A 13125-nucleotide genomic window follows, 5' to 3' on the forward strand; every position below is an offset into this window, starting at 1 on the left:
GGGATGGAGAGGGACGGCGCGCGGCGGGGGATGGAGAGCGGTTCCTGCTAGGAGGAACGGGAACGGGATGATAATGACCCACGTTCGGATGAGCTGGTATAAAAATCGGAAAACACCAGTTCGTGAACCGGCCGCGCGTGAGTGCACCGATAGGCTCGGGTACGGAATAGATTATTCCGTACCCAGGGTATTGTATAGTATAATCCTATATATATATATATATATATATATACACACACACATCAAGACCATGCTCTTATCAGATTCCTTTGTTACTCAGGGTGACATAGTGATCAAGCAGTCTCAAACTGTGAGAGGCAGACGAATCGATTCGGGTTTCTTAACCATGCATGGCGAACCTAATCTCACGACATCCGCGCACCACCAGGGTCGCTTCCTGTGTCGGCCGTCCCCGTCAATTCCCAGGCGCGCGTCAGGTCCAAACTTCCCTTGGCATGCAATGCTCCACAGTCCCAGTCTCTACCGTACTGTGACCGCACTTGCACCCACATGATGCACCACGGGAACCTCGTTCCAGGGACAGCAGGGGTATAAGCCACGCCTTAGTTCAATCAGGTACTAGGCTTCCCCATCCCATACTAGGTATGAGATTAGTACTTTCAAGCACTTGATCACGAACACCACCACTGTCGGGCCTTAGCAAGTTTCATAGATAGATGGGGCGATCAACCGACCACCAAAGAGTTAACCAGAACCCTACCCCGTCCATCGTCCTTATAGTTGTAACAGAAGGAAAACAGCCAACTCCTACAACTCACGAGTGACACGACATCACTCGGCTTTTACCGCTTCCTATTAAGCATGGCATCTACTCGGTCCAATAGCTAGTGATCAGATCAAGGGATCTAAGTCATGAATCTATGGTCCCAAACAACTCCTATACGTAAATGCACAAGCATGATAAGGATGGCATGCGCAAGTTTGGTAAAACACAGGGGGATTCATGCATCCGGGGCTTGCCTTCGATCAAGGAGAAGGGAAGTTGTTCTTCTGCTTGGACGGCTTCGGCTTCTGGAGGCGAGAGCTCTGTTGCAGCTTCGTCCTCTAGCGCCGAGCACAGTTTGTAGAAGCCGTCGGCGAGACGCAGCTCTACACGAATGCAATGCATGGGTTAGCATTTAGACAGTTATTTCAACAGCAACACTTGCAAGTTTGAGCCCAGAAACTTGCGGCAAGTTACGGGAGGGTGGGGAGGTTCGCTTGAGTTGGTGGAGATCAAGATATAAGGGTCGGATGGGAAGGAACTTATGATCAAACCCTTAATCTAGAGGAATAGATGTGCTAGGGGTCCTCAGATTTAACGCTGAGAAGTTCCCAAGTTTTACACATATACCCTCAGTTCAAGGAAAAAGATACAGTCGAGCCCTCGGGCGAGGCGGAGAAAGGTCGGCGGAACAGACAGGGTCGGGCGAGACGGAACCGGGGTCGGGCGGATAGGAGGGGTCGGACGAGACGAACAAAGGGTCGGCAGCTTACCTTCATCTTACAGATGAAGCTTGGGGTCGGGAAAGAACAGGCTTGGGCGGAAAGACTATGGCTTGGGCAGCGGCGATGATGCCCGGTGGTACTCCGGCGGCGGCGGTGCTTCTTGGGGACCACAAGCAAGTTCTTGTGCAGCACGGGGAGCAAGAGGCTGGGCGGATTGAGAGAGCGGTGTGGAGCGGAGAGGAGAGTTCCTCAGAACTTAGGCGGTGGCGCTGTGAGCACGAACAGGGAGCAAAGCGGGAGGGCAGCGATGGCGAAGGGGAACTCCGGTGGGGCTCCGGCATTTCCTTTTATAGCTGCGCGAAAGAGAGAAGGTTGGAGCGGTGCAAGGACCGGGGAAGAAACGATGGAGTGCGTTGCCGGGGCGGCGATTGAGCGACGAGGGCGGTGGAGCAGGACTTCGGGGATGACACCGGCGGTCATTGGGCACCGATGACAGGGTGGCGCAAGTGCGGTTTTGCCGGTGGTTGAGATTTGGCGAAGGCGGGCGTCGTCGTGCGGTGGATCTGATGGAAGAAACGAGGGCGCACAGGTGAGAAGACAGGCGGCTGCAGTCGCGCGGGCGAGCGCGGAGCAATAGATTGTCGGGGCGGAGCTCTGACAGGGCGGGAAAGGAGCTGTCGCGGCCGTGGTCTGGGTTGGTGGAGGAGGAATCGTCGCGTAGCGAGGACCGGGGCGGCGCGACTGTGGAGGGGCGACGGAAAAGACGAGCGGCATCGGGCTCTGCAGCCGGGGTCTGGCGAGGTGATGATGGGCGCGGGCGGTGAGGTGCTGCAGAAAGGTTAGCAGAGGAGCTTCCGCTGCGATTGGGGAAGGGGGCGCGAGAATCCATCCGGTCGTGGCCAGCGACGAGGCGGAGTGGCGGGCGTCGGAGAAGTTGAGCCACGCGGCAAGGGGACTCTGAAGCGGGCATGCAACTCGAGTGCGTTTGTCGCGGGAGATCTGGGAGAAAGATCTCGTGGGTCCACCGGTCAGTCTCAGTGGTCCACTGCTTAGATTGAAGGGAGGCGTTGTGGGAGGACTTAGAAAGATCTGGCGGGTGAGTTGGGGTCGGCAGGGTCGGAACTGGGGAAAACGGCGAGGGGTCGGATAACAGGGGTCGGGACCGAACTGGAGGTTGAGCACTTAGACTTGGTAAAACTGAGACAGGGGATCAGGGACTCGGCTTAAGATTACCGTGAAGGATTTTTAATCGAGGTCGTTACAGGAGGACGACGCGTGGATGGAGGAGGAAGGACAGGGTGTTGGACGGAGGACGAGGGAAGACGGGCGCTGGACGGAGGAGGGAAGGATGGGACGGCGGATGGAGGAGGGAGGATGGGGTGCGCGGATGGAGGAGCGAGGACGGGGCGTCGGACGGAGGAGAAAGGATGACGGGGCACCGGACGGAGGAGACGGCTCGCGGACGATGACGAATGGTGGCGCGGATGGAGGTGGAGGATGACGGCGCGGATGGAGAGGAGGCAGCGACGGGGACAGAGGCGGTAGTGTGACGCCCACGAGCCGGCGACGGATACAATGCGGAGGCTAGAGGAGTAAAAATTTCGCTAAGTTACCGGGTGCGAGGGGGGGGGAGAGTAGAAATGCCAGTTACTTTTATCCCCCCTACCATTTATCTCGGTTTGTAAGAAGAACTGAGAGAAATAGGCTTTTAATCTCGGTTCTTCTTACAAACCGAGATAAATGGTCTGTCCTTTAATCTCGGTTTTTGAGAAACCGAGATAAAAGGTCTTCCCTTTAATCCCAGTTTTGACACACCCGAGATAAAAGGGCAACCCTTTATCTCGGTTCGTAAGTAGAACCGGGATAAAAGGTCACATCCAGGCGGGAATTGAAATTTACCCTTTTGTCTCGGTTCTAATTACGAACCGAGATAAAGAGCCTTACCAACCGGGATAAAATGTCCCTCTCCTATTTCTCATCTCCCTCTTCTTTTTTGGAAATAATTTTTTTATGTTTTCGCTGGATTTCATGCAGCAAAAATTAAAACTTTACATATTTCGAACATGCAAAAATATATTTAATTACCAATAATATTTACAATAAGTTTGAATGACTCATTAATTCTACACTACTTATATTACCTTCTTAAATAACTATTTTACTGCATCACTATCATTAAGAAATTATCAATTAAATAATTTATACGCGTGAAAACAACTAATTTAAGCACACATGAAATTATATCAAGTAGTACATAAAATTAATCATAAATGTGAAGCAAATTCAACGCATTAGAATGTAATATTAAAAAACTTCTTCTTCATGAATGGTCCTTGGTCATGATCACGGTGCAAGTACGGAGCCTCTTCTTTGGATAGCGCTAGGGTCAACTTCAACAACGAATGGAGGCATACCTACAAACTAATCATAATCATCTGATTGGTCTGTTTTGTCCTCGACTCCCATAATTTTTCTTTTACTTGGAACGACTATGTGGCATTTTGGCTCCCATGGATCTTCTAGATTTCTCTTGGGTTTGCTAGACATGTCCTTCACATAGAAAACTTGATGCACATCATTGGCGAGTATGAATGGTTCATCACTGTATCCAGTCTTGCTAAGGTCCACTATTATCATTCCATACAGATCTTTGGTTACGCCATTTAGCTTCACCCATATCTCCTCTATGAAACCATAATAAGAGTCCATGCTACTATTTATGCCTATGGCATCTATGCGGACACCACTATTCTGGTTCGTGCTTTTCTGGTTTTGGGCTCTCGTGTAAAATGTATAACCATTTATCTCGTGGCCTTGGAATTTCACGATTGTGCTAGAAGGTCCCCTGGCTAACCAAGCAAGCTGTGGGTGAATCTCAGAGTTACCCATAAGTTGTTTGCGCAACCAGGAGGGAAAAGTTTCCACGTGGGTTCTTGTAAGCCAAGCATCGGATCTCGCAGGATTTTCGGAAACTAACATTTGCTTGTGCTGATCAATATACGGAGCTAAAAAGGTTGACTGTTGTAGAACAGTGTAGTGTGCCTTGTTGAACAAATCAGCATCATTGCTCAAACATACTTTCCTTCCAAGGGTGCCCATTCCCCGCAGCCTCCCCTCGTGGCGTGAAGTTGGAACCCCAATCGGGTCAATTGAGTCAATAAAATGAACACAAAACTCAATCACCTCCTCTGTTCTATAAACCTTGGCGATGCTTCCTTCTGGACGGGCACGATTAAGAACATAGTTTTTTACTAATATGATCCTCTCGAAAGGCCACATATTCTGCAGGTATACTGGTCCGAGAATATTAATCTCTTTTACTAGGTGAACCAGAAGGTGAGTCATAATATTGAAGAAAGATGGTAGAAATATCAACTCAAAGCTGACAAGACATTGCACCACATCGTTCTGTAGTTTTGTTAGCTTCGATGGATCAATTGCCTTCTGTGAAATCGCATTGAGAAACACGCATAGCTTTACGAGCGGCAATCGAACATTCTCTGGTAGAACACCCCTCAGTACAACTGGAAGCAACTGGGTCATCAACATGTGGCAATCATGGGCCTTGAGATTTATGAACTTCTTTTCTTTCATATTTATTATTCTCTTTATATTCAAGGAGTACCCATATGGGACCTTTAGACTACTCAAGCATTCAAACATGCTATCCTTCTCTTCCTTGCTGAGAGTGTACCTAGCAGGATGTAAGTAGTGCTGTCCGTTATCTCTCTTTTCTGGATGTAGGTCATCCCGTTGCCCCATTTCTTTAAGGTCCTGTCGTGCTTCCAGTGTATCTTTTGAGGGCCCATAAACACCCATGAAGCCTAGCACGTTCACACAAAGGTTTTTCGTCAGGTGCATCACGTCTATTGCGTTGCGGACATCTAGTGTTTCCCAATACGGTAGCTCCTAAAATATTGACTTCTTCTTCCACATGGCTGCATATCCGTCATCATCGTTCAGAACAGGTTGGCTACCAAGACCTTTTCCAAATACTACCCTTACATCCTTTATCATCTCAAAGACACATTTTCCATTACGATGTAAAGGTTTTTTACGAGTTTCTGGCGCCCCTTTGAAATGCATCCCGCTTTCTCGCAGCTGGTGGTGAGCATGGAGAAATCGACGATGACCCATATAGACTACCTTCTTACAGTGCTTCGAAATACATGTTATTTATGTCATCTAAGCAGTGGGTGCAGGCTCGATATCCCTTGTTTGTCTGTCCCAAAAGGTTACTTAGTGCAGGCCAATCATTGATGGTTACGAACAATAGTGCTCACAGATTAAACATCTCTTGTTTATCCTCATCCCACACACGTACACCTTCTTCCTTCCAGAGCTGTAAAAGTTCATCAACCAACGTTCTTAGGTACACATCAATGTCGTTTCCGGGTTGCTTTGGGCCTTGGATAAGCACCGGCATCATAATGAACTTCCATTTCATGCACATCCAAGGAGGATCATAAGGTCATAGGCCAAGTACTATGACCACTACTCAACTCACCGAATGGATTGAATCCATTAGTACTTAAACCAAACCTTATGTTACTGGGATCACCTTCAAACTTTGGGAATGCTCTATCAATTGATCTCCACTGAGCCCCATCAGCGGGGTGTCTTAGCATCTTATCTTCCTTACGTTCTTCTTTGTACCATCGCATCAACTTAGCATTCGCCTTGTTCCTGAACAAGCGCTTCAAGCGTGGTATTATAGGGAAATACCACATCACTTTTGCGGGAACTCTCTTCCTGGGAGGTTTCCCCTCAACATCACAAGGATCATCTTGCCTAATCTTATATCGCAGCGCTTCGCACACGGGACACGCATCCAGATTCTCATATTCAGCACCGCGATAGAGGATACAATCATTAGGGCATACGTGTATCTTCTGAACCTCCAATCCCAGAGGGCAAACAATCTGTTTAGCTTCATATGTTGTGGATGGCAATTCATTATTCTTTGGAAGAATCTTCTTGACAATTTCCAACATCCCCTGAAATGCCTTATCGGACACACTATTTTTTGCCTTCCATTGCATAAATTCTAGTGTGGTACCTAGCTTTTTATGGCCTCCCTGGCAATCTGGGTATAGCAATTTCCTATGATCATCTATCATGCACTGCAACTTTGATGCTTCCTTCGGAGTTTCGCAATCTCTATGTGCATCCCTAAGCACCTGATCGAGGTCATCAGTATGGCCATCTTCTGCAAACTCATCTTTATCAGCCTCACCCATTGTAGTATCTGCAAAAGATTGGCCTATAATGTAGTCCAGAATGTTGTCATCCTCCTCCTTCTCTTCACCGTCTTCCATTACAACCCCTCTTTCGTCGTGATGGGTCCAAACCAAATAGTTAGACGTGAAATCGTATCTACACAAGTGGTTGTGAATAATCCCCCAGGAAGCCTCTGAATAGCACTTCTAGTTACTGCATTGGATGCATGGACAAGATATGAACCCGTTCTCTAGCTTGTTCGCTTTAGCCACTTCAAGAAAATTATTTGTGCCAGCAATAAATTCCTTGCTCCGCCTGTCCGCGTTATACATCCATTGCCGGTCCATCTGCATCGTATTACGCAAGCCATCAATAAAATGGATTACAATAAAACTATCAATCACATTGCTACAATTTTAGATAGAAATACACAAATTAAAATTTCAGAAGCAAACAACATCATATAGTATGAAAAACTCAAATATTGCTGAAAGTTTACATAGAAAAACACAAATTATTTAGCTCATATTTAATTTAAAAATAACTAAACTATTAAAAAATTTAATATTTCCCACATAATGTACTTATTCGAAAAATGGCTAATTGCATACCTCTATCTGAAAAGTACTAAAGTATCGAATTACACCTACAATTTATATGGCTAATTTATAAGTATTAAAAACACATTTACTCTAATTTTTCCCTAATACATAAAATTGAAATAATCTCAATTCTACCTCACATTTACTGTCCATTCTCCCTCACATTCGAACTATCCATCACATTGTAGCTCAAAAATATGTATAAATACAAATCCTCTACATGCTTAACAACAAACAAACTAATTTTTCTCCCTCCCTAAAGTATAAAACAAAGCTTAACAACAATAAATGAATGGAGCATGAAGTAGCTAACCTTCACAACACTTTGGATGGGTGAAATCCCCACGGAAATAAGAAAAAAAAATTCAGCAGCACCTCCCCTAGGCTTACTTCGGTGCCATGGAGAGGATGAGCTTATCTATCTTTGTGGAATGGAGTGGCTCGGGCTGGACGAGTGGAGGAGGAAGAAAGGGTACTTGTAGATAAGATTTTATCCCGATTGGTAAATCCAATCGGGACAAAAGATTAGAGCTTTTGTCCCGGTTGGTGGTTACTCCCGGTTGGTAACGCCAACCGGGACAAGCTTCAACCTTTTGTCCCGGTTGGAATTACCAACCAGGAGTAAAATGTTTATCCCGATTGGTAACTGCAAAGCTTTTGTCCTAGTTGGTGGCTCCAACCGGAGGTAAAGGGTGGCGCCATCGGTACCCAGAAACTAGCCGTTTTAACCGAGACTAAAGGGTGGCCTGTAGTCCCGGTTTCAAAAAAGGAACCGAGAGTAAAGGTGCGCCCCATTCCAGCCTACCGTGGTGCAGCCCCTTTTCTCCTAGGCTGAAATTAAACCGAGACTAAAGGGGGTGGTATCTAAAGTCAGTTCTCTGGTAGTGTGAATCACATGAAATTCCAGGAAACTTCACAAAATAAATGCACCAAACATTTGCGGACTCGGCCTCTAAGATGGATGAACAAGAAACACGGCCCACCATCAGTCCATCACATTGTTTGCCGAACCTGCCTAAGCTGTTCCAAACTTCCAACCAGAATCGAAGCACCGAGCGGCGCACTAGTGATTCGTGGCATCGCGGTGACAAAGTTATCAATCCACGCACTCCATCACCACAAATGAGCAACAACCCGCAGCAAACCACAAGTACGCTCCTATCTACTTGCAAGATGCCCCTGCTACTGCCCTGCATGATGGTGCTCTTGGCCATAAGCCTCTTAGTCCGCGGCGGCGCCGCTGACAGGGTCCCGGCGGTGATCGTGTTCGGCGACTCGACGGCCGACATCGGCAACAAAAACTTCATATAGACACTCCTTGGGGGGCAACTACACGCCCTACGGCCGGGACTTTGCCGGTGGGGTCGCCAACGATCGCTTCTCCAACGGCCGCCTCACCATGGACTATGTCTCCCAGGCGCTCGGCCTGCCGCCCGTCGTGCCGGCGTACCTCGACCCTAGCCACAGCATGCACCGGCTCGGGTCAGGTGTGAGCTTCACCTCAGCGGGTAGTGGGCTGGACGATATAACGGCGCAAATCTTTGTGAGTGTATTGTTTTTATCTTTTTTTCTAATAAAAGCGCATATGGTCAAAGGTCAATTACTCAGTCCATCCCTAGTACAGAGTACAATACATGAATTTCGTCACTTTGCCCTTTCCTTTGCAGTCAGCAGTGACCCTGACTCAGCAAATTGAGCACTTTAAGGTGTACAAGGAGAAGCTTGCTCGCACCAAGGGCGACGCGGCCACTAGCTATGTCATCGCCCGTTCACTCTACCTCTTGAGCGTCGGCGCCAGCGACTTGCTGGCCAACTACCTCCTCTTCCCCATCAGGTGCTACCGCTTCACCCTATTGGAGTATGAGGAGTACCTCATTGGCACTACGGAGGCGGTGGTGCGCGCCATATACAGCCTCGGCGCGCGGCGGGTCCGGCTCCCCAGGCTGCCGCCACTGGGGTGCCTGCCGCTGCAGCGGACCATCAACCACGCCAGGCCCAGGGACTACAACAAGTGGCACAACATGGTGGCGCGGAGCTTCAACCGCATGCTCAGGGCGATGGTGCGGAGGCTCAACCGCGACTTGCCGGAGGTGCAGGTGGTGTACGTGGACCAGTACCGGCTCGTGGGGGACATGATCGCCAAGCCTTGGGTGTACGGTGAGTGAATCATTGCTAAGCGCTGAGGACGAAAAAGCAGTCATAGGGCACTCAGCCCTCTTATCCCATTGTGCGATAGGAGAGAAATAGCAAAAGTTACTCATAACAACGTGGGCAGCCCATAAGACAATAAAATAACATATGTGCACAGCACAACATTAAATAAATAGGGTAGTTGGCAGCCAAGAGCCAGCAGGTTGCTGTTGTGGCCTTCTCTAAAGCTATTTTTTACCTCCAGTAGGACCCACCTTTAGTGCTTACCATTATGATCTTTTCTATGGACTCCTAGGTGTAGGTCCCATCTATTTAGACTATTTTGGCAAATACATTGTGGTCGCCCAATGCAAGTGCTCCACAGCAGCACCTAGTTATATTAAGCTGATTTATGTACTTCCTCTATTTTTTTATATGTCATATTAGGTTTACGTTAAATCAATTTTTTTTAGCTTTGAACAAATTTATAGAAAAATATAACAACTATAATACCAAATTCGTTTCATTAAATCCACCATGGAATATATTTTGATAGTATTTTTGATGTTGTATTGTTTCTACAAACTTGGTCAAAGTCGGATAGGTTTAGCTTAGGACAAACCTAATGTGACGTGTAAAACTCCTCTGTTTTACACGTCGTATTAGGTTTGTTCTAAGTCAAATTTGTTCAACTTTGACCAAGTTTATAGAATAATCAAAAATATCTACAATATCAAATTTGTCGCAACGAATTTACTATGAAATATACTTTGATAGTGCATATTTTGGTAGTATAGATATTATTAATTTTTCTATAAGTTTGGTCAGAGTTGGATAGGTTTGACTTAGGACAAATCTAATGTGACATGTAAAAAAATGGAGAAAGTATATTCTTAGTAATCGTCGAATTCATGGTGTACTCCGGACTTGGATTGCTAGGTTTTGAGAATTCAGTGCGAGGATGCTGCGGTACAGGATACGTTGAGACAGGAGTGTTGTGCAACCTGGACAATGCACTGACATGCGAGAATGCTGATAAATACATGTTCTTTGATGCGCTCCATCCATCAGAGAGAGCCTACAAGATCATAGCCAATGCAATTGTACATTCCGCATCGCACGGACTCAAGTAGCGACACCATCTCATTTCGGCAAATTTTCCAAGCTAATGTTGGCTTATTTGAATTCTACATCGTAATCCAATGTAGGAAATGATATTCTGGGTTAGCCATGTCAAAAGTACACAGTACACAGTTTGTGTTGTATGACGTGTTGTGCCGTCTAGTATCATAGTGTATAATACTATTGCCTCCATTTTAAATTATAAGTTATTTTAGTTTTTCTAGATAGATAGTTTTATCCAGACATGACCTACATAGCAAAAGTTAGCTATCTAAAAAAATTAAATGACCTACAATTTAGGACGAAGATAGTATTATACTGCTACAAACTATCAATTGATGATCACTTAATGCGTGACACCCTCCATAATTATAATGGACGGAAAAAAATTAAAAACGTTACCAGATATGCTGATGCCTAGTCAAAGTTAATGGACTCTATACCCGTTATATATAACGACTTAGTAGTCAACAAACATTGCCATTATCAATGACACGTCACAAGCGGCCGCTCGAAGTCATGGTAACATGTGTAGAACATTGCCCGTTACATATAGTTTTATAAAGGTAACACGCGTATGTTGGTGGCCAAAATCAGCATCAAGCCGATCTGGCTAGGCTGACCGATCGGTCCTGCAGCTGGTCTGGCAATACAAACCAGTCTGTGTAGAGGTGATCTGACCAGTCCAATTCTAATCCAAGTAGAATTGAGGAATCCGATTAAAACTTGTAAAAGAATTTCTTTGCAGGTAAACTCTCAACACTTTATAAAGGACCACGACCGATTGAGGGTTTATCCAATCGATCAATCAATAGTATCTTTGCTTTTTTTCCAAACCTTAATGTTTTCCAACCCCTTTTTGCTTCTCCTCTTCATCTCTATGGTGGTTGAGGAAGTTCTAAGTGGCTTGTCAATCTTAGAGCAACCCTAGGCACATCATCCCTGACAGGGTCAGGGTGGTGTTCTTAGATTTTCACGAAGTCCCTGTGTAAACCGGTATGACTGGCTTCCCCAACCGGTATGCCCGGCCGAGGGCAAGAGCCCCGCGAAGTGATTTCCACTGCGCGCGAGTTAGCGCAATTCGGTGTGTTGAACAAAATCAGCGTCAATGGCGTGATTCTTTACTTGTCACATATGTTCAAGTCACGATGTGTCCTACAATTAAATGTAGTGAGCACATATGAAATGCTAAAGTGTATTGTGTGGGGGTGTTTTAACCATCAAGAAATTGTTATTTGCTACTCTTGAAAATATTGAAATGACAAAATACTGAAAATGTTGATGAAACTTGGCACTCTTTGAAATATCAAAATGAAACTTGGCACTGGAAGTGCTATGTGTTTGTATCAAGGTGGCTTTTCAAAAGTGGTTTATTATTTCTAGTTTTAGATGTAATTGTAAGTTAGAACCATATAATTAAATAAGTAACACTAAAAAATTTACTAGAATGTGTAAACATATCTATAACTAATTAAATTCCATCTAGGAAGTAAACCTCGATAAAAATCAAATTAGATCACATTTTTTTGGTGACTGCAATCACTACAAATCTTCCAACCTATGACAAACCAAAAAGTGTCATAAACATGTTTTTTGCGTCATAAATCATGATTCATGATGCGGGAGTGACGAAAACTCTTTGTCATTAGTCGAGCATTATAAACCATGACTAGTGACGTTCCTTATTTCGCTGTGTCACTAAGACTATGACGCCTACGAATCGTCAAACAGAAACGTCATAAATTGGATCCTACTGTACTGCCACGATGGACAGAATCTGATGTGGCATGACAATTATGAAAAAGTTGTGCAAATTGTTTGCGGCCCTTTTAGTCCCGATTTATGAATGAAATTGACTTTTGGCCCAATTATATGTGGGTTAAGCCCACTTAAGGCGAACATAAATTTAACCAATCGGACCTAACAAATAATTAATTTCATTTCAATTCTAATCCAATTCGTAAAATAATAAACAGAACACACATATTTATGTATACAAGAAAATAAATTATTAATCCCCATCGAGACAACCACTACCATATTGTTCATCACATATCGCAACAAGATAATTTTCTCACAAAGAATAGAGATTAACAAAGCTGCATCCAGGTTATAATCTCCAGAGACAAAGTAGAGCATTGATCTTAACCTCTTGTATAAGTTAGCAGTTGACGAAGGAGTGCTTCACTATCTTGTGTTACCTTTTTCAATTTCTCAATCTCGGCTGACTGCAATTTAAGAGTTGATTCTGATTCTTCTATTTTCTACTTCAAGGTAGCTAACTCTTACTGGTGATCAACAAATTGTTGTCGAAGTTGTACCCCATCCTGTTTGCTGGCATCAACTTGCTCCTCATCAACACTACCACATAAGGATTTGGTAGAGCTTCTTGAGTACTCTGCTACCATATGACGTTCTTGTTTTGCAAGAAACACCATTGATTTGAGAACTTCCAGCTGGCAACAGTGGATCCAAAGTCAGATTGTGATCTTGTAATTGATTTAAACTAAGGAAAGAAGGAACGTCAATAATTATCATGTGTTTAGTTTGTTACCTTGGAGCTGGACTGAAAAGGAGCGACTACAGATGCTGACCCTCTGGC

The 13125-nt window shown here is 45.2% G+C and overlaps 1 pseudogene; it reads left to right on the forward strand.

Annotated features, from left to right (window-relative positions):
* Positions 1-8468: 8468 nt before the first annotated feature.
* Positions 8469-10534, forward strand: LOC101774151 (annotated as a pseudogene).
* Positions 10535-13125: the final 2591 nt, after the last annotated feature.

Source organism: Setaria italica, chromosome II (assembly GCF_000263155.2).
Source record: "Setaria italica strain Yugu1 chromosome II, Setaria_italica_v2.0, whole genome shotgun sequence".
Classification (NCBI taxonomy): Eukaryota; Viridiplantae; Streptophyta; class Magnoliopsida; order Poales; family Poaceae; genus Setaria; species Setaria italica.